This window comes from Trichoplusia ni, chromosome 15 (assembly GCF_003590095.1).
Source record: "Trichoplusia ni isolate ovarian cell line Hi5 chromosome 15, tn1, whole genome shotgun sequence".
NCBI lineage: Eukaryota > Metazoa > Arthropoda > Insecta > Lepidoptera > Noctuidae > Trichoplusia > Trichoplusia ni.
The window spans coordinates 4746878-4771946 of NC_039492.1; the positions used below are offsets into that span (position 1 = coordinate 4746878).

The window sequence follows — 25069 nt, forward strand, 5'->3', positions numbered from 1 at the left end:
TTCATTGAAATTAGTTGTTTCGTTGTCTTTGGGAAGACGCGCCATGTTTTATTGTTAAATGTTAAACAACTCAGTGGAATGAGATTTGTAATTTCTTAACATCCTTTTACGTTCGTTAATTTATTTTATGGTTTTCTTCACTTCACAAATTAGTTGGCATTGCCAGTGGGAATTATTTTGTTAAACGTGGGAATGTATGTCATTGTTTTTGCATTTCGTATTAAGTAGTCTGAATAAGGTAAATGAAGTTGTTTTCTTTTGCTTGTCTTAATTAAGTAGACAATTATGGTAATAGTTTATTATATGGTTTACATCGTAACAGATTATGTAGTTTAATAGGAATACAGTTGTTATTAGTAAAATTATGGCTCGTCCCCGTGAAATATTAAAAAAGTCTATATTAATTCGAATATTTAATATTGATTTCTAACTTAAGAGAAGCTATAAGAACCAGTTACCTTTTTAATGCATTTATGTTATTTTGCATCATCATCATCCTTCAATTACCCACTCTCTCGTTTTATATCCCTTTTTTATTTTCTATTCTCTCTCTCTTGCCTTTCTCGTCCACCTGATTCTTGGTGTAAAGCGATTTTTCTTTCGTGATCTTGGTCATTCTCTTATAAAGATTAATAAACATTTAATTAATTAATTACCAGGGTTATAATCGTTTAAATACCTTACAGAAAAGTTAAGTTCATTTTCCAGTTCTGTTACAAAGTGTTATCCTAATTCATATACGGAAAACACCGAATTGTTTCCACAAGGCTGCATTAATTCATTTTTTCTTCCCCTCAAACAAAGATAAAATCGAAATATTGTTGAATTCTAATTAAGCATCTCGTCCTTATTTTGTCATGACATCGTCAAAAAAGGCTTCAGAGTAGCTTGTTTACATAATCGTTCAATTTGCAATGTTAAACATTCCGTCCAGATGTTTTCTTGATTTTTAATCCAACGAAGTGAACGTTACTCCTTGTGCCTGCTTTATTTTTTCGAATGTCTGACTTGAAGTTAATTTAAATAAAATTAAATATAATTTTAAGGGAATATTCATCCTTTTTGCTTATTTTTCGTTACCTTTTGTTGTTTGTCACTTCGTTTTAGTTGGACGCATGTTTTGATGGTTCTTTTGAGAGCTTTCAATTCAATTCAGTAGCTTACATACACATATTTTTTATCTTATTAAAACTTGAGACTTGAGACTGACTCACGATTAATATTTTGTCACTTACTACTATTAGATTAATTATCTGTAGTTTGACTGCTCGGATAGCCGAGGGGTTGAGGTTACCACGCCAAAACGCCTTAATACGACGTGTCGCGGGCTCGGTCCGCGCGTAGGACAATCATTTGCGTGATCTACGAATGCTTGTTCTGAGTCTGGGTGTCTTTGTGCATGTGACTTGAAAGTATATGACTCCTCCGCGACACAAGGATGCAATACTTTAATGCACGAGTTATTAAATAAAAACTAGTCTGCAGGTAAGTAGGTGAGTCGTAAACACAATTGTAGATAAATTTACATAGTCTAGTATTTATTTTCGTATCCAATGAAACAAATCTTCAATTAAAAATTGATATCTTATTACTTAACTAGCTCTTACTTACCTACTTATAATTCTGTATGTAGCAAAATCCAATTTCTCCCTTCAAAAAGTTTCGTCTACATATAGATAATATAACTAGCTGTTGTCCGCGACTTCGTCCGAGTGGTTAGAAGATATAAGTTATGGTATTTTATACCTGCCCTGTTTTTCCACATTTTTCGTTGTATCTTCGCTCCTATTAGTCGCTGCGTGATGGTATATAGCCTAAAACCTTCCTCAATGAATGGTCTATTCAACAAAAAAAGATTTTTTCAATTTGAACCAGTAGTTCCTGAGATTAGCGCGTTCAAACAAACAAACTCTTCAGCTTTTTATGTTAGTATAGATATATATATATCCCAATTTTCCCCAACATACAACATAGATCGTTAGTGTCCATTCCATGGGGTCGTGGGAATGGGGTTCAGCACAGCCCCCGTACCACATTCCGACGGGCGTGAGAACTAGGTTTGTAGTGTGTAATGTTTTTGAAGATATTTACTTGTAACTGCTTGTATTTTATTAATGTAGAGGATGAATTGTGTACTAACTGTTTTAGTATTGTTGATAAGTAAATTAAGAACGTGGTACAGGTATTAAATTGACTAATTTACTTTTAAAAATATGTGCAGTTCTTTTAAAACAACAAAAAATTGTTTCAATAATTTAAGAAAGATACAAAGATAAGGATCTGACAGATGGACTAAAGAAAATGTTCTATTTATTTTTGGTTACGAATTTTATAGTTAAATAGGACGTTAATAGGACTTATTTTCATCAATGACGCGATCATCAAAGCCTTTTGCGATTTGATTTTTTATCTGAATTTGTATCCCTCTTTTACCTAGTTTTCAGGTTTTTACTTCATCATAAGCAAGGCATTGCAAGTTATTTGAGTGTTTTTTTTTTCAATAATTAAAAAAAGAACATCCTTTAAAATTTAAAGTGTACCTAGGATGTGTTGGTGTGGATGTGTGCATTACTATTATTAGGGTTTATGAAAAATTGAAACAAAGTAAATAATTTACAAAATTTTATTTTCTCCTCCTGTCACCGGCTCTCTTAGGCTAGGTATTTATGTTCTTTCTTTGTGTACTGGTAACACCATAACTGTCGCTCTAACAAACCGCCACAGGCTTTGGGTGTGACTATACGTTATAGGGTGACCTTTTAATACTCTATAATACAAAGGCCTTAAAACAGCCATTTTAACAATTTAGCACTTCGGTCAACCCTTGATGTTGTTATTTCTCTAGCAGCAGTCACTCACCCCAAGTCTGTGGTGTTTTCCGTAAATTAAACATATCGTGATGGCAAGATTCACTAAACGCTAACATTATATTGTATGCCGGTCATCATATCTTCAATGTCAGTAATACATCTAAGCACATACAGTTTCATTAAAGATCTAATGAATTCGAATTAAAATAATTTATAAACCACAAATTGACTAATGCCATTGATATAAAGAATACACTACTTCGACGTAACACCGAGCGTACACTATTGATCAGATATTTATATGGAATTGATAGATGCAACGATTTACTTACAGATTCACATATAAAGGAATGTTAGCGTTTAAGGTTACGTATATACATTTACTGTATACATTTAAAATCGAACAACTGGTAAAACGTAGATCAATATATACAGAGACCGTTAGTAACTTGAATTTAAAACTTCAAAGATGTTGGCATCAAAATTATTGCTACGAAGTTTTGCGCCCAAACTTTTTAGGTACAAGATGTGTCTACTTATAACTATAATGTTTATACTAATATTTACAATAAAAAACGTATAATAACGAGTCATTTGATTTACAGCTCGTTTACAATGAAATAACAAAAGACGAGAGAACTATGTACACAGCAAGGTTGCAAATCACAGGGTGCGTGCCTAAGAAACACAGTTGTTGCAATATGACCGAGCTGACTACAAATTTGCTTGATTTTAACGAACGATTGTGATAATCGATTGTAGAGGCAATAAATCATACAGTTCTACAAGACCAGTGTTGTTTATCGATAACTAAATCAAATGTTTAATAACAATATCAAGTTAGGAAAATTTAATTGCATTTGATATAAAACGTGGAGCAAATTTGCAGACATCTCTAGCGGTACTTAAAATTAAAGTAAAAAGTACAATCTCTGGCAAGATTCGACAATGTTTCGATAAGCAGATATTTGTTATGGCTGTTAATAATGATGCAAGATGGTTGGCTAACGAAACCTCCGTTAGACAATAAGCTAAAACTGAGTAACAAATTCATTGGAAGATCTGCGTTTGGAGATAATATTGCTGGAAGTTACCTCATCCAATCAATATTTACGATGATATTCTTGCATAACTAGTATTGATTATTTATTACATAATCCTTGTACAATAGGTACACGTATTGTTCGATCTAATATTAAAAATAAAATGCTGTAAAATGTTTCTTTGTTGGTTCGATTGAATCACACTGCGCAAATTACTAAAACAGTATTCACAAAATTGCGCAGCTTAAATTCATTTTGTTCGATGGACCAAATTCATATAAATAAAAAGTAAAAATTAATAAACGTGCTTTGAAAACAATAAGTTTTAACATTAAGATATGCTTGATCTTTTCTCTTCCACAGTTCATTATCACTTTAATTTAAAATAGAAACAACTCGCTTGTGTTTAACACATCTCGTTCTGTTCAACTCTTAAGTATCAGTAATTTAATGGAAATTTACATATATAGCAAGTTAAAGTTATATAAATTGCCATTTTCACAACCGAAATTAAATATGTAATAGGTACTAACGTATAACTTAACAGTTCATCGACGTAAAACAAATTCATACTGACGGACTTGTGTGTAGTCAGTAGTCATTTTGTTCAAATCGCAAGTCCAATAGATTGTCTGTGGCACAACACTGTCACTCTGTCTCCTCGTCGTTCGGCGGGAGATGTGGCTTGAGGGATGATGAGGGCTTCGTCAGGTCCAGGGCCGGCTCTTGTGAGGGGCCCGGCGCCGGCGGCAGGCTGAGCAGGTTGTAGGGGCGCGCGTACGGCGGCGGCGGCATGGTCGAGGGCCCCTCCAGGCCCTGCGGACACATCGCCGGTGGCGTCCAGCAAGCCGCGCCCGGCGGCTCCGGGGCGCGACCCGCCGCGCTCAGGTACGAACACGCCATCATCTGAAACAATTACAATCCCAATTTAAAACATGCTTTCACAACATAACCTTGAGCTAAATTACGTTGATTGCGCAAGTAATCTCCGAGAGAGATTGGAGTATGAACAGGACATACATAAATAATGAAATATGTAGTATTATGAGATGAGAGGCCTAAAGAATTCGTGGATGGAGGGGGTGTTCTGCAATCACGCTAATGGCCAATGCGCAGCATCGCCGCGGGCCGCTCCCCCGCTCTGCTTCAAGGAGGAAGGAGGCTTTCATGCTAATGCAGATTGGGCGCAGGAGCAGTTCACCACTAAATTGCATCACACGTCCAATATGATGCCTTCAAACTTCACCGGCGAGTTTGAAATTATTACTCAAAAATTGATTATTTCTCGAAACGGGCAATATCTTTGTAAGTACTTTCTTGTTATTTTATTGCCGGAATAGCTGAAATAGCCTTTTTCATTGATATAAATGTTGTATTTAGTTTCCCACGTCTGCCAATATATCTTAAAGTAATTGTAAGTAAAGCATTTAGTGGCTATATATCACGCCGCCGCCGCGCCGGTGCAGGCCGCCGTTCGCCTCCATTTTTCACACATATCGCGGCGAAATTGATTACCTACACAATGCACGAGGCGTCCGATCGCCGATCGGCCACTGCTGTTGTTCTAACAACTTGTATCAATAACATGTGTCACAAGTAATTTGATCAATATCATTATGGTGTACCATTATGTACTCGCAATATTAATGAATAGTGAATTGATTTGTGCGGCGGCTGATACGGATGTATTGTTATAATAGATTCATAGTTAATACCGCGCACAAAAGCCTCCACACAATTGGCATAGTTGAAGGCAACAGCTGCTCGCGTATACGGAGTGTTCTAACAATATTGTAACTTTAATATTTATTGCACTTGATCAACTTCGCGTAAGTTATTGTGTAGTGCCTCCAAACATCCACAATGAAGCGAGCGTTCAAAAATGACGAATTTTCATGCATAAATTAAATTTATTCAAAAGCAACAATCTACTCACGTCAAGTCTTTAAACAAGCAGAACTTAATTAACTTGACGCCATTGTACCCAAGAACGTAAAGTGCATAATTAAACCCTTCACGTAAACGCTTTGGTTAATATGTTTAAGCGTCGGTATTGCTTTAGGAGACCTAAACTCTCCTATGAGAATAAACAGGGACTGAGGCGCTCGCAGCTCGCTGGCCGAGGCCCGCCGCACAAATGAATTAGTGGTGTTGTGAACCCCCCGCGTGCGGGCGCTGGCGGGCCAAGCAGCGCGGGGGGCATGTTGCGATTAAAATATAATTAGGCGCTCGGCAATTGTTTCGCCATCGAGCCAGGTGGTGCGGCTCAGGCGGCTAGGTAAATTAAATAGCCGTATAGGGTTTCCAATTACGTGCGCCCGGTGGCCGCGGAAAACACGCTTATTGCCTAATAATAGAACGAGGGAAACAATATGAGGATCTTGCGGAGCTGATTAATTTTTTGACGCGGCGCGCTCGTTCGTGTTAAAAATCGGTATGGGATACCTGTGCGGTGTGCGGTGATAGGGGGCGATTGTAACGCGATATTAATTACTATCAAGACTGCGAGGTGACTAATAAATCACGTTCACCTACCGTTGGTACTTTCAGCATTAATGAATTCAAACGGGCCGCGATAATTGCGTACCTAATTACGGGCGGACGGAGCTGTCTAATTTATCACTGTCGGATTATGAATTAGGAATGGCGTTAATTAAACATGCATAATATTTGTGAGGCGATGTAGCGGTACTGTGGTGACTCTTGTCGCCCTTGTAGTGAACTGAGGAGCTATTAGGTTTCATTATATGTTCGTTTAAATTAGTTTCATGTCGTTAAAATATGTTTAAGGCTGATATTGGTCTCAAACACACATATTTGTATCTTTTACTGTGAGTTAATTAAGTCCTTCATATTTTAATTTTACTGGGAGAGAACAGAGAAATGTATTCAAGGTTATTTTAGATTTTTCGGTTGTTATGGTCATAATTTCGCTTAACTGTTCTATGTGAAAAGATTTTTAAACCATGAAGTTAAAATTTTAATTAATAAAAAATATCTTATGTAACATTACGTAATTACCCAAATACGTATACATATAACAGCAAATAGATTGCTATCGAGTGTTATGGACCCAGCTGACCTGACCTCATCAGGCAGGGGATGCAAGTCGGGGTCAGTGGCGGGCCAGTTCGCAACCCCTGGTGCACGGTAATCGATATTGTAATACAAACAATTATTAAAGTTAGATCATTTTAAAAAGCTTAGAGGATAGGCATGCAAAATAAAATTTTTGCCTTTTCATGTCATATCTTCTGTATAATTTCTGTGCTGTTTTAAAAAATATATTTTTATTTATTATTTACTAGCTGTTGCCCGCGACTTCGTCCGCGTGGTTAGAAGATAAAAGTTAGGAATTTTTTAACGGAAGCCCTCGAAGATGAATAATTTTCCCTGGTTTTCCACATTTTCCATTGTATCTTCGCCCCTATTAGTCGCCTGAAACCCTCCACAATTAATGATCTATTCAACACAAAAAGTTTTTTTCAATTTGAACCAGTGGTTCCAGAGATTAGCTCGTTCAAACAAACAAACTCTTCAGCTTTATATATTAGTATAGATTATTCTGGATAACTTGTTCAAATTTGAATGTCCCAATATATAATTATCCCTACTCTATTATTCCAAGCATACATGTTTCAAGCAAAACTATATTTTCAATATCGTATATTTAAAATCGCAATTGCAATTACTGTGAAAAACCTTTAAACTGTCACACAAATGAATTTACCGAACTACGAGAAAAATGTACAAGTACAAAAATAGTCTCGTGTCTGCTACCCTAAGGTCAGGGACACGGTGGGTCACGGGGTCGCGTGACCTCGCCGGCTGCATCGTAATCACCGATATACGATATTGTTCAAGGGAACCGTTTTATTAGGAGAACGTTATTTTCGGATGCCAGTTGGTATGGGGACCAATTGATTTAGCATTTCTCTTGAGATATGTTATAAATACTTAGATTTTTATCTGTTTTTATTTAAAGGTATGAGAAACTTTATATACGCGGTGTCAATATGTTAATCTAGTTCCTAATTTGATTTTAGTAATTATTTGTTTGCTTGCGTAGTGTGTACAGAATTAGAGGCCTTTAGCCATAATGAACTGCATAATACCGTTTCAATCAAGGCTCTGACAAGGTCGATTTGACAGCCATTGTCGAACAAATTTTGATAATAACTGAACATTTCAAGGAAATTTCAAAGCACACAAAATTATGCAGAATCGATAAGCAATAAAGTTAAACTCAGAATTAATTAACAAATTTTAATTAGAGCCAACAAAATTATCTATCACAGAACAAGCAGAATTACAATACATTTGCATTAATTTCGCTACCCACTACATACGTTTAAGCACAGTGGATATTCTATTACGTAGACAATAGGACCGCTTCCACCACAAATTTTGGTTATTACAGGCATACCGTTAAGGAACTTGTGCGTACATATGTGCGTTCAATTTAATATCGGCTATTGAATAGAAAACGCCTCCACGCTCACAATGGCCCATCGGCATTCCATTAACTACTAGAGCAAACACACCGGGACGCGTGCGGGCACTAACTCAATACAAAACGATTCCTAGCGAGCGATACTCGCACATTCGGGACATTCCTATTCGATTGTAACAACACTAACGACTGTTTATATTGGCGGTGGGTTCGGCCCGATCGGACGACAATCGGGGCCCGCCAGACCGACTTTCGCGAGACAATGCAAGACTGGGCCTAAATAATTTAATAGTTGTAGGCGGCAGCGCTTCGAGCGGTCGGCAAACAGTTGGCCGACGCCGACGTTTGACGATATTGCAGCGCTGACGGGAATTGAAAGCCGCTCGAAGGTTTATGAAGTAAGCCTTTGTCTTGCACGTGTTGATTATTGTGAAGCACGTGCGGCGGTCCGGCCGTGCTTTGTTTTGAATCATCCTCCTACGTTAAGATTTGATTACGTTAGCCCCACTATTGTTCAGGCTAGACGTACCAGCAACAATGACCAAGTAATTAATAATAATGGTTAATGTGAAAGCGTCAAGTTTTCAACTTAAAAATAATTGCATCGCGCCAGAACTTTGGAAAACCTATGGACTCCGCAGAGGATGTTCTTTATAAAGTTTTCGCGGCAATAATGGATGATGTGAAGTTCGCGGTCAAAAAATCAAAAACGTCTCAAACATGAATTTCTTCTTGTAATATTTACGATTTACTTATTTTAGCAATTGTATCAGGAAACTGGTGTAAATTAAATAAAAACGTTTCTATTAAATTTTCAGATAATTTAACAACGTTATTTATTTATGCCATTAAGTATACTTGACACATGTTTGATTCAATCTAAGTGCCATACGAACACGCGATGTGACGTAACGAGCTGAGGTCTCAATAAACGTATGTAGATTAAAACAGACAGTCAAACCAAAATGTTACCCGTATCATTCGTAATTTAGCTTAATACGTGAGTGCCATAAACAGAAGACGCTCGCTGAAGATATGGCGAGGTAAGATATAAGAGTGATAGTGTTGGCTGGGCGGGCGGCTATAAATTAGGGCGGGCGGTTGTAGGGCGGGCGTCGCGTGCGCCGCGGCAGTTTGTCGCGTGGCGTGCGCCCGCGCTCATTGCTTATTCATGCACGCCAAGCACGCACAGGTTGGGCGCACACTATACCACAAGTGTTGCCCTACCGATAATGGGTTAAATGCTGCGATATTACACCGATTGCGTACTTAGATTATTTTCGCTTGTAAACTTTATTTTTGTGTAATTAGATGGCTATGTTAATATAATTTAACAGCCAATTGATTTATTAATATCATTAAATGTATACAGCTTTCATGTTTATTCCATCATATTCAATTAGACTTTATTTTTTATAGACTCGTGATTCGTAGAGCTTGGTAGGAGGCTACGTCGTAGCGCGGTGTCGCCGGCTCCCGGCACCGGAGCGGCTCGATGGCCGATCATTAATCATCAAGCCGTCTCCTGCGATAAGCGCTCATCTGCCGTCAACGCCTGTCTTGTTGCACCGGCCAACAATGACAACATCATCTTATTTGATGACCCTACACATTGCGACTCAAGCAACTGACATCATTAATAATCCCATCACATTTAGTTACATAATTATTCACAAGTATCGGTAACCCTTACTACAGAGACTTATGAAATCAATTTTGCGATAAGTTTTACGTTCAAAGTGAAATTTGACTTATACTGGATATATTACTAAGGACTCGTAAAGTTACAATAACGTAGTAGATTCTTACGTAAACTTTAAAGAAATAAGTGTATACGTCAAAGGATTTCGCATAATTCCCGATAACGAGCGTTCGAGTCGCTCTCTTACTTCAAAGCCGCGTTTCAGTTACAGTTTATTATTAATAAAATTTGGCCGGGTTGTGAGCGGCGCGCGGGCGGCGCGCTGGCGGGGCGCGGGGAGCGGCTCGCCGGCTGTAACGAGCGTGGTCCGCCTCGTTATCGGCAGCGCCGGCCGGTCAGCGCCGCGGAAAATTCGCCCGAAACTGACGCGCGTGAAAATTTAATGAACGGCCGGACGCTAGTTAACTAAAAGGTAAAGTGCACCCTCTTGACGTGTTCGGTAAATATTAATAGTGAGTGTGCTAGCGTGCGCCATTAAAAATGCACGAGTCCGCGGACACGTTGCCCCGCCGGCGGCCGCCGAGCCTGCGTTCATTAGCCTCTTTACATGCGGTCTCCGGTCCCTCCTTCGAATTACCTCGCCTTCACGCGACTCCGCGCCTCTCAGCTTCACGCTAGCTCCTATTGCTATTATACACGACAAATTAGGATTTTTCCGCTACCCTGCTTTGCCATCCAATTTATCCAATAAAACGCGATTCAATATCGAACTTCCTCCGATACTATGCTCCGCGCGGCCTGCGAACACTTCCTGAGAATAAGTTTTACTATCTGAGCCATTTTAAAACTCTTACGGATGCTATTAAGGATAATAGAAACTGTCTAGCTGGAACGATGAGTCAAGGAATTATGTCTGGAACTGGAATGATCTAAGTTTGACTTTTATGTCGCTTTCCTTAGTGAGAATGGCTGCTGTGCACAATCCTTGCGAAAAGTCCGCGAGTTGAGACGCGCGGCGGGCGGCTAGCGAGCGCGCGGTGCCGGGCGCGGGGCCGGGCGCGAGCGCGGTGTCTGTTACCGAGTAATGAGGATCGTTAATTATGTATCGCTAGGTGCGTAAGCTTTTCAATTTGGGAACGGTTCAGTGTCGCGGGCTCTCGCGAACGAGGTCAAGGGTTCGCGACTCTCTCAACCCTGAGGGGCTGCCAAATTAATGAGGCACTCCTTTGTAATAAAGAAATAACAAGAACTGCGCACGCGAACCCGGCCTCACCGACTTCGATGTCATTAAAGGCGTCGCGAAGTCTTGAAAGGAGTCGTTACCGCGCCTCGCCTAAACAACTGAGTTTTCATCAACATTCCGAAATATACACATAAATTGTTGGGCACTCACGCTTAGAGAAGGAATATAGAAAATAAAATCAAAAATTATGAAGAAGACGTCAAAACAGGGCCTGAGGCGAAAGTGGTCCAACAATATAGTTAGTGTGAATTATGGCAGTGGTAATATTGTCTATTTAGTAGTTGCAGTTGTTTCCCGCAAGTAAGGCAGTGTGTACACGGTTGTGACGGTTCATATTAGTGGAACAGACAGGGTAGATTAGAGCGGGGGTGCGCCGGTCCCGGCGGCCTGCGGGCACGGGTTTCTAAGTCCGGGCTAATTGGATGAGCCGCCAGGCCAGCCCAATTAGCAGCACCGTTGTGATTCATTTTAATCGGGCGCCCTTATCAGTGCACGCCACGGAGGTGTATAGCTTTAAAATATATTTTATATCTTCAACAGCTTTTACGTTCAATTTAATATTAAGTTACAAGTTTCCTAGCATTCCCATTTCTATATTTTTTCATTTAGAAGTTTTTTTAACTATGAATCCTGGTTATGAATCTGTCAAAAAATCATATAATTACTAAACATTATTACTTTTTAAATGAAATAAAAATGCGTAGTTACGAGAAAGCTTTTTATACTTCGTATAAGACCAACACACAAACATACAAAAAGTAAACGACATAAATTTATATATAAACACAATAATTTCCAAAAAAAAGTCACCGTCACAGCCACAAAATAAAATTAACAAAGTCATAATGAATTTATTGCCAATGCCTGTTTACCATCGTGTCATAAAAATTACACCGCCATTGTTCGGCTGTCAACACAGCTATCGAATTTGCATTAAGACAATAACTACAATACATTCAAATATCTTCTTTGTTGCTCAACACGTGCAGGTATCGAAGGCCGTCTGATATTACACTTGTGTATATAATTAATTGTTAATTAATGTTATTATTTTACATGTCTGCTTGCTGAATGTTACGTGTTTACATCGGTTTAATGTTGTTATAATATTGCTTGTAACAGCTGGGTGGCTACATAATTCAATTTAAGTATTTTCGTGCAGTACGAAGTTTGACCACTTGATATTTTTGTAAGAACTGTTTCTATATTTTCTCTATTGATTGAATATTTTGACCGGAACTCCTTTTTGAATATATTTATGTATTAGTTAGTTGTGCTTGTTTTGGTCATTGCTAACAGCTTACCCCAATTCTTCGTTATGGTGAAGGAAGGTGGAATATACTCGTATCATCCTCAACTTCGTCAAAATGGTGACATTTATTAATTCATCCATTCAGTATATTGGAACTAGGAACAAAAACTTTCATTAGGTCCAGTCCATTAGTCGAGCTTCACTAACCAATATGTATTCACAACAAATCGTAAGCTCACGTGCTGTCAGAAAACGCAAAAATCGCAGCAGTTTTTCATCAAGCGAAATGCATTCGATCGCGGCATATCAAGCAGCGGAGCCTGTCCATTAACGGCACGAGTTTACAAAACACAAAACAGCCGAGGCCGTGCGAGAGAGACGACAAGAGAAACCACTTCCGCAATGAGATGGCGCACTTCCTGTGATTGAGGGCGCCCAACGCCGCCCTGACCGGATCGCGGTCCTACTCTTGGAAAACTTTGTCTAATGTGAAATTAGCTGGCGAGGAAATTACGACTGCAAGATTCTGGAACTGGCCTACTTGGGCTTTTTAACGATTTGAAAAGTTTCTTTATTAAAAATCATGTTTTTGAAAAATTTAGGAAAATGGTCTTTAGCTGACTGTTGATTGAATGAGGAAAAAAGTTTTTTTTTAATTAGTAGTAGTAATACTATGCTGATTGATGCATGCGCTAGAGTGGATTTATACTTTGCAATAAAATTACCATTTATCGTTGGTGTATCTATTCGAAAATTAAATTAATGTTTTTCATTGGACATATAGAATTTAGCTGAGTACAGGCAATGCACATTTGGCAAATGCGATGGGTACATATTGTGTAGTAAATGAAGGCACGCATAGTTCCCAGCACTAGCTGTGAACACTGGCTCGGCGTGTAATTTTCAGTGCATCCCGTTCTCATCTCTCTCGCTCAGCTAAGTAATGACTTAGATCCATTCCCGGATAAATAGCAAATTGAATGTGTGCCCCTCGTAGTGGCATACACCGCCACCCCGTCTGCGAGCTTGCGACACCTGTGTGAGTGCGTGTTAAGATACGCTTGTATGTGTGCGCACTGATAGAGCCAGCTGTATGTTTTGGTGATTAGTGGTGCCTGCCTATTAATACCAGACTCCGTTTTACTACGTGCGCTCTAGTTGAAAAGGTAATTTATTCTTGCGAACCTGAACAGCATTTCTCGAGGTATTAAACCGGAAAAAAACTCTAATTCTCAGTGCAACAACCATAGTTAAAACTATGTTTTAAAAACTAATTTGGAGTTGAGTATGGCTACGGGCGTCGATAACCCGCTACTATTTACAATGTTTTTCTTCGGTCGTATTTTTTGGCTTGTTTTATGACCGGAGAATATGAAAAGTTTTGAGGAGGTTTCGGCGAGAGGCGTAAAGGCGGTTTACGACGCGTCTTCGAGTTGAATGCGCCACATGTTAGCGTGTTCCACTGAATTTCCACGCGGGATAAGCACATTACACGTGCTCCATGACCTGACCATGAAAATTTAAAACGTCTCGCTCCAAACTAAAAGGCTCGTTCTCGCCATCGTAAGTTGAGGAACGGGCGCATAATGTAGAACCCGCATAGTGGGAGCAAATACTTAGGGGTTACGTTAAAACCGACGTCTTTTTAAACATTGCACAATGCAATCCCGACTGGGGCAGCTGCAAAAACTCCCGTTCTCGGGACAACAAAGAGATGTCCTTATAAATTCTCGATTAAATTTTGGATACGAGCACCAATGAACACAAATTCCTAGAGTCGGTCCAATAAAGGACGCCGTGCAGCCGCGTTAGGAGGCCATAAACGAACGTATTATCCATGTAAGGCGGAATAGCCGTTGCACAATTAATTGTTTCATTTTGGGAAACAATTCCCGCTCCTCATTCAATTAAGAGCGGCGACTAAGGGGAGTGGGGCGGCGGCGGGGGGGTTGGGGCTACCCCGCCCGCTCATGAGACGGACGTATTAATAGCGCCTGCAATATTGATATACTCGTATCGTATCCCACGTACCGCGTTCGAATACGATATTGTTTGTTAGCGAATTCGATTTGTGTCGATCATAAATCTTGCGCCTTATGTTGAATTTGGAGTTGATTGAATTCGCACCCTGTAAACCAAGAGAAAGGGCCAAGTGTCGTGCGAGAGTCTCTCGCATAAAGAGTACGCGTTTACGTTTTAATTAGTGTTCCTGGCTGAATAATAGATTAACGAAGCGAGAGATGACGAGCTCCCGCGGTGCACGGTGCTCAGGTCATGCCGAAGCGGGACTCAATTAGCAAAAACACACAGAATTAAGAGAGACAAACATGTCGGCTGGGACACATGACGAGGCGCCCTCCTCAATCCGAATTTTATATTGCGCCATTCATTATTCATTGTGTTTGTCAAGAAAATTACTGTGGACCTTTTAATATAACTTCCAGAGTCGCACAAACGGAGCTACAAATTGGAGTTGTGAACAAGTTGGTCGGAAATCGCGAGTTAACCTTGGCGATTAGTACTCGCGTGTCGAACCGTCAAACAAATTTAATTAGGTGCTAAAATAGCGTTGAGATCATTGGCTTATTTGAGGAACGAAGTGGGTTTGAGTAAGCCAAGACTTGATTTTAATTACATTGATATTAAAGTAAGACGAGTTAATTTAAAAGATAGCAGCTTCTCAGGGCAGGGCTTTCAAATCAGTGGTGTTGGCTGAAGATTCGAGAGCAATCTGTTAGATTGGTTCATTACGGCCTCCATTAGTGGAGTAATGAGTCGCGATGCATGCCGAAGCGAGGCCGGGACAGGCGGGCGGGGGAAAATAAGAATAGCTTTAAAAACGCGCTTTCAAACTTTTAAACGCTACTTTATATCCTAATAGGTATTTTTTACAAAATTAATAAAAGAAAATACTGCTATTAATAAACTATTTGTTTATCTAATAAAAGTATCAAACAGTAAATAAAACACAAAAGTTTTGTTAGTTGTTAAGAGGGTAAATTTTTGTACCAGTTTAATAGACTAATGTAATATAGTAATTAATCCACCGCCTCCCGTTTACATCGTTCAACGAAACACAAGAGAAGATTATTAGCGTTCCAGCCGCAGCGTTCGGCCCGCTCAACTGTATACAATGTAACGTTTAAGCGAAAATTAGCTGCAGCTTGGCGTGGAGGATTTCGAGTATGAATGCAGGTCGGGCGGTGTGCATTAGCCTAATTGGAGACGCGGGCTGTACCGCAGCCACCTACGACAGGCCCTTTGTTACAGCAGACACTAAATTTGACTCGAATCTGGTAATAGACCGCCGACGGTTATTCTCGTGTATGATTTAATGGGACCCTTTTAAACTGTTTTGGTGATATTTTATTTTATATATTTTTTTTATTTGAGATTTTAATAAATATGTCAATTTCTAACTTTTAGATGAAAATAAACATACTCTTTAAATTAAGATTGTTAATATCAGCAGAAGTGATGTTACTGACATTTTATTTTTTTCAACATAATATATTTTGAATAGCTTGTCACTTTTGAGTAGAGCATATTAAAAGTTAAGATTTTTAATACGGAAAGTTTAAGCTGAAACAAAAATAATGTTAAGCTAATTAAATAGCACTTGAGTAAGTAATAAAACTGCGTTTCATGTATTAAAAACTTATTCGTATTCCAGTTCTACCTTCGTCATTATTTTAATTATTTTTTATCATTAATTAGCGAGTTTATAGACGTGTTATTTTATAAGTTGTAAATTAAAAATAGGTTATTTACAAGATGATTATCTTGTTTGATTTAATTATTCGGTTTACCTTTAAAGGTTTCCTATGCGATAAAAAGAATGTCCAAAAATATATTTTTTATCGCTATTCGTAATAGTAACTTACTCGTTTTTCTATGTGTATTTACATGACAATATGTACAGTTGATAATAATGTAACACAAAGAAAAAAATACAAGGGGAATAAATATTTTAGACGTTCTAAGTTCATTAGCTCAATAAGTTGAGTCTATTCCTGGTCACCCCTTTTAAAAATCCACTCTTGCAAGTCGTCGACTGTTCGAAACTTAATACATGACTAATGAGAATCTCTAAGTTGCCCTTATACTCACAGCATTACGACAAAAGGTAAGGGGCGGGTGGGAACTCCTTCTAATTAAATGGTAAACTTTTATGAGCTCCCCCTCCACAACCGCTCTTGTCCCGCTAATTAATGCGCCCACGGGAAGCTCGGACGTCTCGCCGGCGACCCTGAGACGCTACACACGTAACCTAATACAACCTAAACGCAACCTCGCCAAATTATTAAATAAATGTATTCAATATCCAACTCTATAGCGTAACCAAAAAGTATTTTTAAAACCAGAACGGACCAAAGTTTCTTCCGATTTCAAGTATCAGTGCGAACACGGCAATCCTTTTAGTAAGCGCTAAAAACTACGGCAGAGGAAGTCAATCCGCGGGGCAGGTGCCGTGCGGCCCGCGGCCTGCGCGCTAAACGTATTGTCGTGTACCGCTTCTGATGTGGTCGAAACTAAACCCCAACTACTTAATTGAAAACCGTAATAGAGAATCCAAATACATGGTATCCCTTTTGATCGCTATATTGGAGGTGCGATGCCAAATTAATTGATCGTTTCGTTAATGTGTCGCGTAATGGAATACGAATGTAGTGGATACCCACTATTAAAATTATACCGACCCGTTACTGAAATTCAAATTGTATGAAATTTCCCTCGAAATAATTCCGAATTAATTCAAATCACTGTTAGTAATAAACGTCTGCGCTAGCGCCGCAGCATCTACTGGGAGCCCGAAGAATACGGCAAAATGTTCCAAGTTTCTTCAAGCAATCAAGGCTTAATACCGTAGTGAAGTTTCAAGTTGGGAAATTATAGGGCGCGGGGTGAGACGCGGGCGGGGCGGACGTCCGCCGCGTGTCATCTCGTAACATCAAAAATGCATTTAAATTCTGCGCAATAAAAAACAGCGGCGGGAAGTTTCACAGCGGCCCGGGGATTGAAGACGCCTGCCTCCAGCCCGAGCGCTTTATACCACTACACAATTCTGTCCACCCGCACTTTACACGATCCCCGATCTACTTACTAATAAAAGTGTTTCATAAAATAAGTGCGATGTGAGCAAGAGACCGAACAAAATGTAAAGCTTCCTGGAGTCCGCACCAGGATTGTTAGTACAAGGAATTGCCTCATTGTATCGAGGAGTTCTCCCATCGAGAGTCTCAATAGCTCTCCGGAGCCCTCATTTCTTGTTGTTTAAGTTTAACAGTGCAGTCATAGTGCTGCGCTCAACTTGCGGAATGATTAACATGCTTTATTTGCTTTGTCTGATCGTAATTGAGTGTATTGTTCAGAAATGATTGTGTATTTTTGGTAAATGCAAATGAATATAAATTGTGTTTATTGATCGTATGAACGAAAAATATAATAAGAATATTTACAGTATATTGTTAAATTTCTTACAATATTTTTAAAGATCAGTAAAAACTGTTGGATTGAATACCGCATTTCAATTCACACAAATATCCAGACGTACCACATCGTATCCACCTAACAGGTGATTGAAGTCGCACAAAAACCTCGATGGGGAAATATTCCCCGTGTCCGGAATCCCGTAGTACTCCCGGAGTATCGGGACTCCCCTCGGTCGACTTGATGCGATAATTAGCCCGCCCACCGTCGGATAATTGCGGGATCCGATATTGTACCGGACATTTCAAGAATTGTTTACAGACAACGTTTTTAAACGTTCCATTTTCTTTTCGGTTGACTTCGGAGTGATAATTTTTTGATGTTGATTTGATTGCCGTTTTTGAAAGCTTAAAGGAATTTAAGCAATGTGGGTCTTTTGGTGGGTATGTTTTTTTGGTAGATGATTTTGTAATGAAGTTTTGCTTGAGTTTGCACAGTTTAAATTACAACAAGTATTATGCTCGAAGGATGAATTATAAATAAGTTTTACTATGCATAGGGCGGGCAGGCAACCCTTCATCGAACATTTATTAACAGAACAATTAATTACCGTGTATAAATTGAATAATACAAAGGACACGACCGTAATAACGCACCGTTACAATAATACAAACTAATTACATTGTGGCAGGAATTCTTTCATTAGCGAAATGAAACATGTCCGGGCGGTCTGACCGAACCACCCTATCAATTACAAAGCAATGCAATTACATTTGGTACCTAATAAGCCACTTTATGGTACACGTGAAATACGACAATTTAACAGGAAATTAAAGTCGGTGCCGCAAACCGCGGACGTCATTTCGCAATAGTTTGTCCAATTTATCAGTGTTGAGTCGTTAGGAAATAATCGTAATCGAAGCGAGCTCTGCGCTGAACAATATGGACCGATGTCGGCCTCTCTAATTGGCCCTTACCTGGAGCGCACTCGAGAATGATAAAGCCCCCATTAGCCGCCCTATTATTTACCTACTCGTCATTAGCGTAGACTTCATTAGGATAACGAGATAACGGAGCCGGGACTCGAGTGCTCAGCCCCTGCAGTATTTTTGGTGTTTTTGAGAGAATTTCAAGGAATTACGACCTTGTAATAGCTTCTCCGGAGAAGGATTACTTCGCATTGTGTGCAGTACAAGATGGTTCAGCCACTTGTGAGATTGGTTGGCAACTAAAATACTGTCGATGACAAGTATATTAGTATAACCTCCACAGTCAGCTCTTGAGATATTCTATTTCAGCAAGACCAAAAGAGGTGGAACTGCTCCTTAGAGACTGTTCAGAACCTGTATCACATTCTTATATTCTGGGAAAAGTTTTCCTGTTTATCAAACGCTCGGTTGTACGGACTAATTAGGTACTTCCGAGTATTCTATTTTGCGGAGACCTATCGAATGCAATGTTAATACCAGTTTGCAAATAGGCAATAGGACCACCCTATAGTCGCATTATGGCGCATGGGTTATTAAGATCGATATCGAATCGAGGGCACGAAAAATGGATGTTGCAGCGAGCCCTCGGCAGCGGCCTCGGCGCGGTGCCACAAAAAACGTACCGAATTTATTGTTAATTATAAAACTCCGGCGTCGAACATTAACGCAGAGATGCGATGCTACGATAGCCGCTCGTCTATTTATTTATTATTTAGATATCGGCCGGTGCGGTCACGACTCCATATTGTTTCGCTTTAATGGCATTAATGACCTCGGTTTAAAGTTGAAGTGTTAATTTGATTTAAAATTATGCTCGCGATTACAATCTTCACGTTCAACTTTCGCCCCAAAGCTTTAATTACAGCGGTGATCCCGATGGAGCCGTGATATGACCGCCTCGCGCTCATAATACTGCTTCGATGCTAATAAACCTGGACGCAAGCCACGTCGGCTAGTGAACCTCGCGGCGATGCAGCTTAATGCACGAGTTGACATTATAAAAGTTAGAATTAACGATTTTAATCTCATTCTACTTATTACTGAATGTACGGTTTACGGTGCATGTGTTTAGTGACAAATTATGCAAAGTGTTGGCCGTTTTAATGCAGCGATGCAAGTCCTACGGTTCCACGTAGCTACCTAGATTGTTATCGGGCATTAAAAAACAATTGCCAGTGCGATGCCTTTTGTATATTTCTACTATTTTCCGTATAAACTGAGTAGGTTCTTATTTTAAAATTAAAAGGTGAAGTTAATAATATTTTTATCGCAAAGTACGGTACTTAATTAAAATGAGAATTTAAAAGTTTATGTTTAACATACAATGGCGGGTGTTTTCTAAGGTAGTCGGTAGTTTGTGCAGCAGGCTGCGGCGGCGCACGTAGCCGGAACATTTGATTCAGGTGATGTCGACAGCCGATGGAACACAACTCCGGTAAAGGGCACGGTGCGTGCTTCTTACCACTAAGGTAAAAAGCCATTTGGTCTACCATTCGTATCGCACGGGAGTTGATGCCTTCATTTCAAGAGATTTTTCATAAATAACAAGTAATACTCATAATATAAATCAACTTCCCAATTAGAAAACTGAAAATATATTTATAACAGGGAATATCCGCCCTTAAAATTTTAGAAGCTATTAAACCAATTACCAATGCTTATGAGAGAAGAAATGTGCAATATTTTTTACAGGAAATAAGAATTGACGTATCGGGAACGGGCCGCGGGGCGAGCGTCCGCGGACTGAGTTACGACCGTCGGTACTCGTAAACGTCACATTAATTAGCATGCCCACTAATGAGGAGTTATAGCGCTCTAATGAGAGGACTTGTACACGACGTATTTATTAACGTGCGCCCTAGCGGCTGGCGACGCTAATCCAATAGATTTACAAAAATATAACTATTTCACCTTGCATTTCATGAAATCTTAGTTAGCAATGAATGCCAGTTCTCAGAATAAGTGCAAAGAAAACCAACATGTAAGGTCGCAGCACTGACAACTTAATAACATAATTAAACGCTTGACACATACCACCTAATTGCATTTAAGTGTCCGTGAATTTTTTTTATAAATAATTGTCGAGATAAGTGAGGCTGTCGATGTCGCCAGCTAATTGAATGTCTGTCATAATTTGTACAGTTGTTGCTCACCGCCGATAACGAATACACGGTCCTTCCATATCCCAACCCGTTCCCGTGATTTAGATAAGTGTGATTCGATGTTATACAAAACCGCGCGAAAGAACAAAGCTCGCGTTACCGCCTCCACAATGGAGGGGTGAAAAAGACGTTAATAATATTCGTCAAAGCACTCTGGTTACATTAAATCAATTTGCCCTTTCCGCGCGGTAAGTAGCGAACGGTGTAATTGATAAGTTGAAACCCTTGTACCGAGAAGGCTACAGTTTGGCACTGCCAACATTCTGGCTGAGTTTCCACGTCACGTGCTCAGACATCTTTCTTCTCTTTTCGCTATACAAATGAAAACTGGATACGTGGTACTGCTTAACTGAAAGTAACTATTAAATAGTTACAATGACAACTAATAAAGGTGGCTTTGGCCTTTTACCATGAGTAAAGAAAACATTACGCATTTAAGCGCTTTAAGCGAGTATTTTTGAATGCAATTTTTAATCTCAAGATTTAAATAAAAAAAAAACTTCAAATTGCGTTATCAAAGTGACACACGTTAATGTCTTAAATGTATCGAGCTCAGCTGCCGTGTTACCCGCTAATCCTATCGCATCGCTATTCAGCTCGTAATTATACTAAAATCTGACGTTAAAAGTGCATTTAAAAGTGAAACCTTCGCCGACAGGATCGCAGGTTTGGATCGCACTCGATTAAATGAAATGGCAGATTGTGATCATTGCCCGATAAATGTAATTTTACGTCAGTTTATTTTCAGTGGATCGTACGCACGGGTGTTGTGGAAAAGTAAATTTTTAACGCCACGGTTAATCGAGGGAAGTGGATTGTTAACATCCGAGTACGTAGTCAGTGATTCTAGGTAATCCTGGATTCATTATCAACGTGCTTTCTGTGAGCGCTGCTTCGCGTTTCGAACGGCTTTGTTACTGTAATATTAGTTGCGTTGTCATTGAAATACACGATGGGGATTATTGCAGTATTTTCACTTACATGGTGGAATCTTTTAGCATAGTTTTTTGAAAGCTCAAGTAAGTTCAAAAAAATATTATTAGCTTTATTTAAGTTTATTTTATGTTTCTTACTACAAGCGAGTATCGTAAACTAAAACCAGAACGAAAAAAAACCGGGATAAAAACAATCCTATGTGTTAATCCTGGTTATAAAATATCTGTGTACTAAGTTTAAAGAGGAACAAACATCCATACACACAAAATTTCGCATTTATAATATAAAATATGACGTCTGCAGTTGCTTCTCAATCATGACCTACCAGCCGTAGCCTATCCCACGAAAAAGCAAACTTTCACAGGTGTCTGTGTTGTACGCAACCCAATTATTTCGGCCGATATCCTAAGGACAGATCAGTTGTCAGTTCACTTTGAACTGTCCGTGACGACTGTCGTGTCTGCCGTCACTGGAGCGGCATGACAGCTTGGACTGACGGCCCGGACTGACGGCTTGATGGCAAGAAGTCAGTTTTAGAGATAGACACGTTACTACAATGAACATGTTATACGTAAGATTTGTAGTATTCAACTTTATCTTACGGACTGGTACTTTATGGGATTTTATCAATACATTTTTATTAATTTTTAATAACTCATCATTAGCCCTGTCACGGCTTATACTAGGTGTACACTCAAACTTGTGTGTATGATTGATCAAAGGCCAGACAGCAAAGCAAGTCTGAGGAATTTGCAAACATTCATTAAAATGCCAAACGACGTGTCTTATGCCATGGAGAAAGAAGTAATTAAGTTAATTGTGATTCCAAATCCAATAACCAAATTTAGTAATCTTGATGTGATGCATAATCAAATACAGTCCCATTCTCATTTGACCCGCGGGTCTAACAAGCGAGGTCCACGTAGGAGCGTTAATTGTATTGCTGTATCAATATTTAATCTGCAATCATCAGTATGTATAACGTGTGTACGTGTTTGCATGTGTGTATGAATGGTGGCATCATAAAGGAGTGCACCGGAACAGATCGCACGACAATATCCTAATTCACTCGCGCGAATGTAATCCATTAGTGTTCCCTCCTCGGAGCCCCCCCCCTCCCCCCGCCCCGCGACACCCCCGCACCAGTCTGTCATTCATAAACCTCCATATAATTTGTATTGGCACATGTTTCATATGACTAATGGACGAGGGCACATTAAATATAAAAACGACGTACTGCTTATTGCTGTTTACAAAAGTGAAACAAATTTTTATTTCGAAATGTATGAGACTAAGGGGTGTTTGTTATGGGGAATTCTTGGAAGTCGCGTTTAAATGAGCGTGATGCTGTTCTAGTTACAGCGTAACAGGCTCGTAACTATAGTAAGTGCTTGTACGCACATTTGAGCGGCATTCACTAAGAAGTCAATTCAAGTAAGTAAGTAAGTAAGTAAATCTTTATTGTAAAGCTCGGTCTTCGTAATATTAATTACAAAAAAGAGGTTAGTTTATGTTTTAAAACAGTAGATAAAACTTTTTGCTTAAAACTATTATATTTAACTTATAAAAATCGATTCTATTCTTTTAAGGAGCAAATTACTGTAAATATTGTGTCTAAGCTCGGTTCTCAATTACGCACATATTAGCGTGAATATAGCCATAGTTTGCTCTGAACAAACAAACGCGGAAACACATCTTTATTATATTAGTATAGATACCACACACCTGTTCACATGCGGATGTTATAAAAAAAAGCTTTATTAGAACCTATATGCTAAAAACAGTTATCAAAGGACCAATTTTTACAATACTGGCATAATAAGCAGCTTAAAAAAAGATAAAGAATTTAAATTCATTTGTTTTTTTACGATGCTTAAAAACAGCAGATGCATTGTCTCAACTCCCCTTAAAACTAAATGTTATCTACTTAATTTCGAAAAATATAATAACCATAATTATATTCCACATTTAAACACGGTTGCCCCATAAAGTGGTGTTTTTATCATAAGAGTTATAATAAAATTAAAGCTAATGTGTTGTGTAGGCTATACGAAGGCATGTAGTTTTATTAATTATAAAATTAAGTGCGAGAATAACGACCGCATCGGGTAGAACATCTTGTTCCAACTTCAATTATAAGGCAATGTTGTGTTGATCAAAATAATGACTTGCCCAACGTAATAATTATAATTAAAAATTTAATTATTTATATTATAATAATGGTCTTTGTATTACCTATCTATAGTTTGAATTCACCTTGATTTTATTTAAATGTCTAATGAAATCAAATAAATATTTAATCAACTTAGCAAAATGACACACATAAATTTGTCGGTGTTCATAGAATTTCTTTAATTATGTTTCTTAATAAGTGTTTTATCGATGTAAGACAAACATTTAATTCCAGTAGGCTACTAACAAGGTAAGCGTAGGAAAATAAATTCCTGAGAATTTATTGTTTTGACAAACTGTTTCCGACCTTCATTACGGAAGAAACTCAATTCAAGGAAAACATAATAAACAGACAGTTTCTTTATACTCTAATATACACTATCGGTCTTCCTTATATCTAAGTTAAAGATTTGTAGACTTATTACCAATAATCTTGGAACTAATTAAAGTATGAGATTCCCAATAAATTCCCGCTACCAGAGAGTTTTGATAACAACGTAAACAAGTTTGTATTTGTTGCTCTAATTTATCTGCCTGAAGTTATTCTTAAAAACCATTTCATTTCTATTTCCTAGAAAAAGTCACGGCGTGTACATTAAATTAGTATAATAAGGCCAATTAAAAGTTTCGCAGTAACTATACAGTAGTAAAGACGAGAATAAAACATCGTTGATAGTTGAGAGGAGCCACAAGTGTTATGAGATCAGAAAGGAGGTTGAATAATAATCCTATTAAAAGTATAATTGGATTAGACAAAAAAGTTCCATAAGCAAGCCATTCGAATTTCGAACACGTCAAGTAATACAAAATTAAGATCAGCAAAAAGTATTTTGTTTAAATTTTCATTCATTTAATGTGTGCTCTTCCCGAAGCTTTAATACACTTAGGTAGATACTGGCTGCATAACGTTTTCACAAAAATTAAAGAAAGTAATCAG

General features: G+C 38.7%; 1 protein-coding gene and 1 long non-coding RNA gene across 2 annotated transcripts in view; one reads left to right on the plus strand and one right to left on the minus strand.

Annotated features, from left to right (window-relative positions):
- On the plus strand, positions 1 to 3598 carry LOC113501501. The gene is made up of 2 exons (XR_003401292.1): positions 1 to 238; positions 3416 to 3598. It is a non-coding gene; the product is annotated as an uncharacterized LOC113501501 (long non-coding RNA).
- LOC113501497 (LIM domain transcription factor LMO4) overlaps positions 2610 to 25069 on the minus strand; it is an 86041-nt gene continuing 63581 nt past the window's right edge. The window contains exon 5 of the mRNA XM_026882671.1: positions 2610 to 4759. The gene's annotated coding sequence lies outside the window, so the exon portion shown is untranslated. The remainder of the gene's footprint in view (positions 4760 to 25069) is intronic.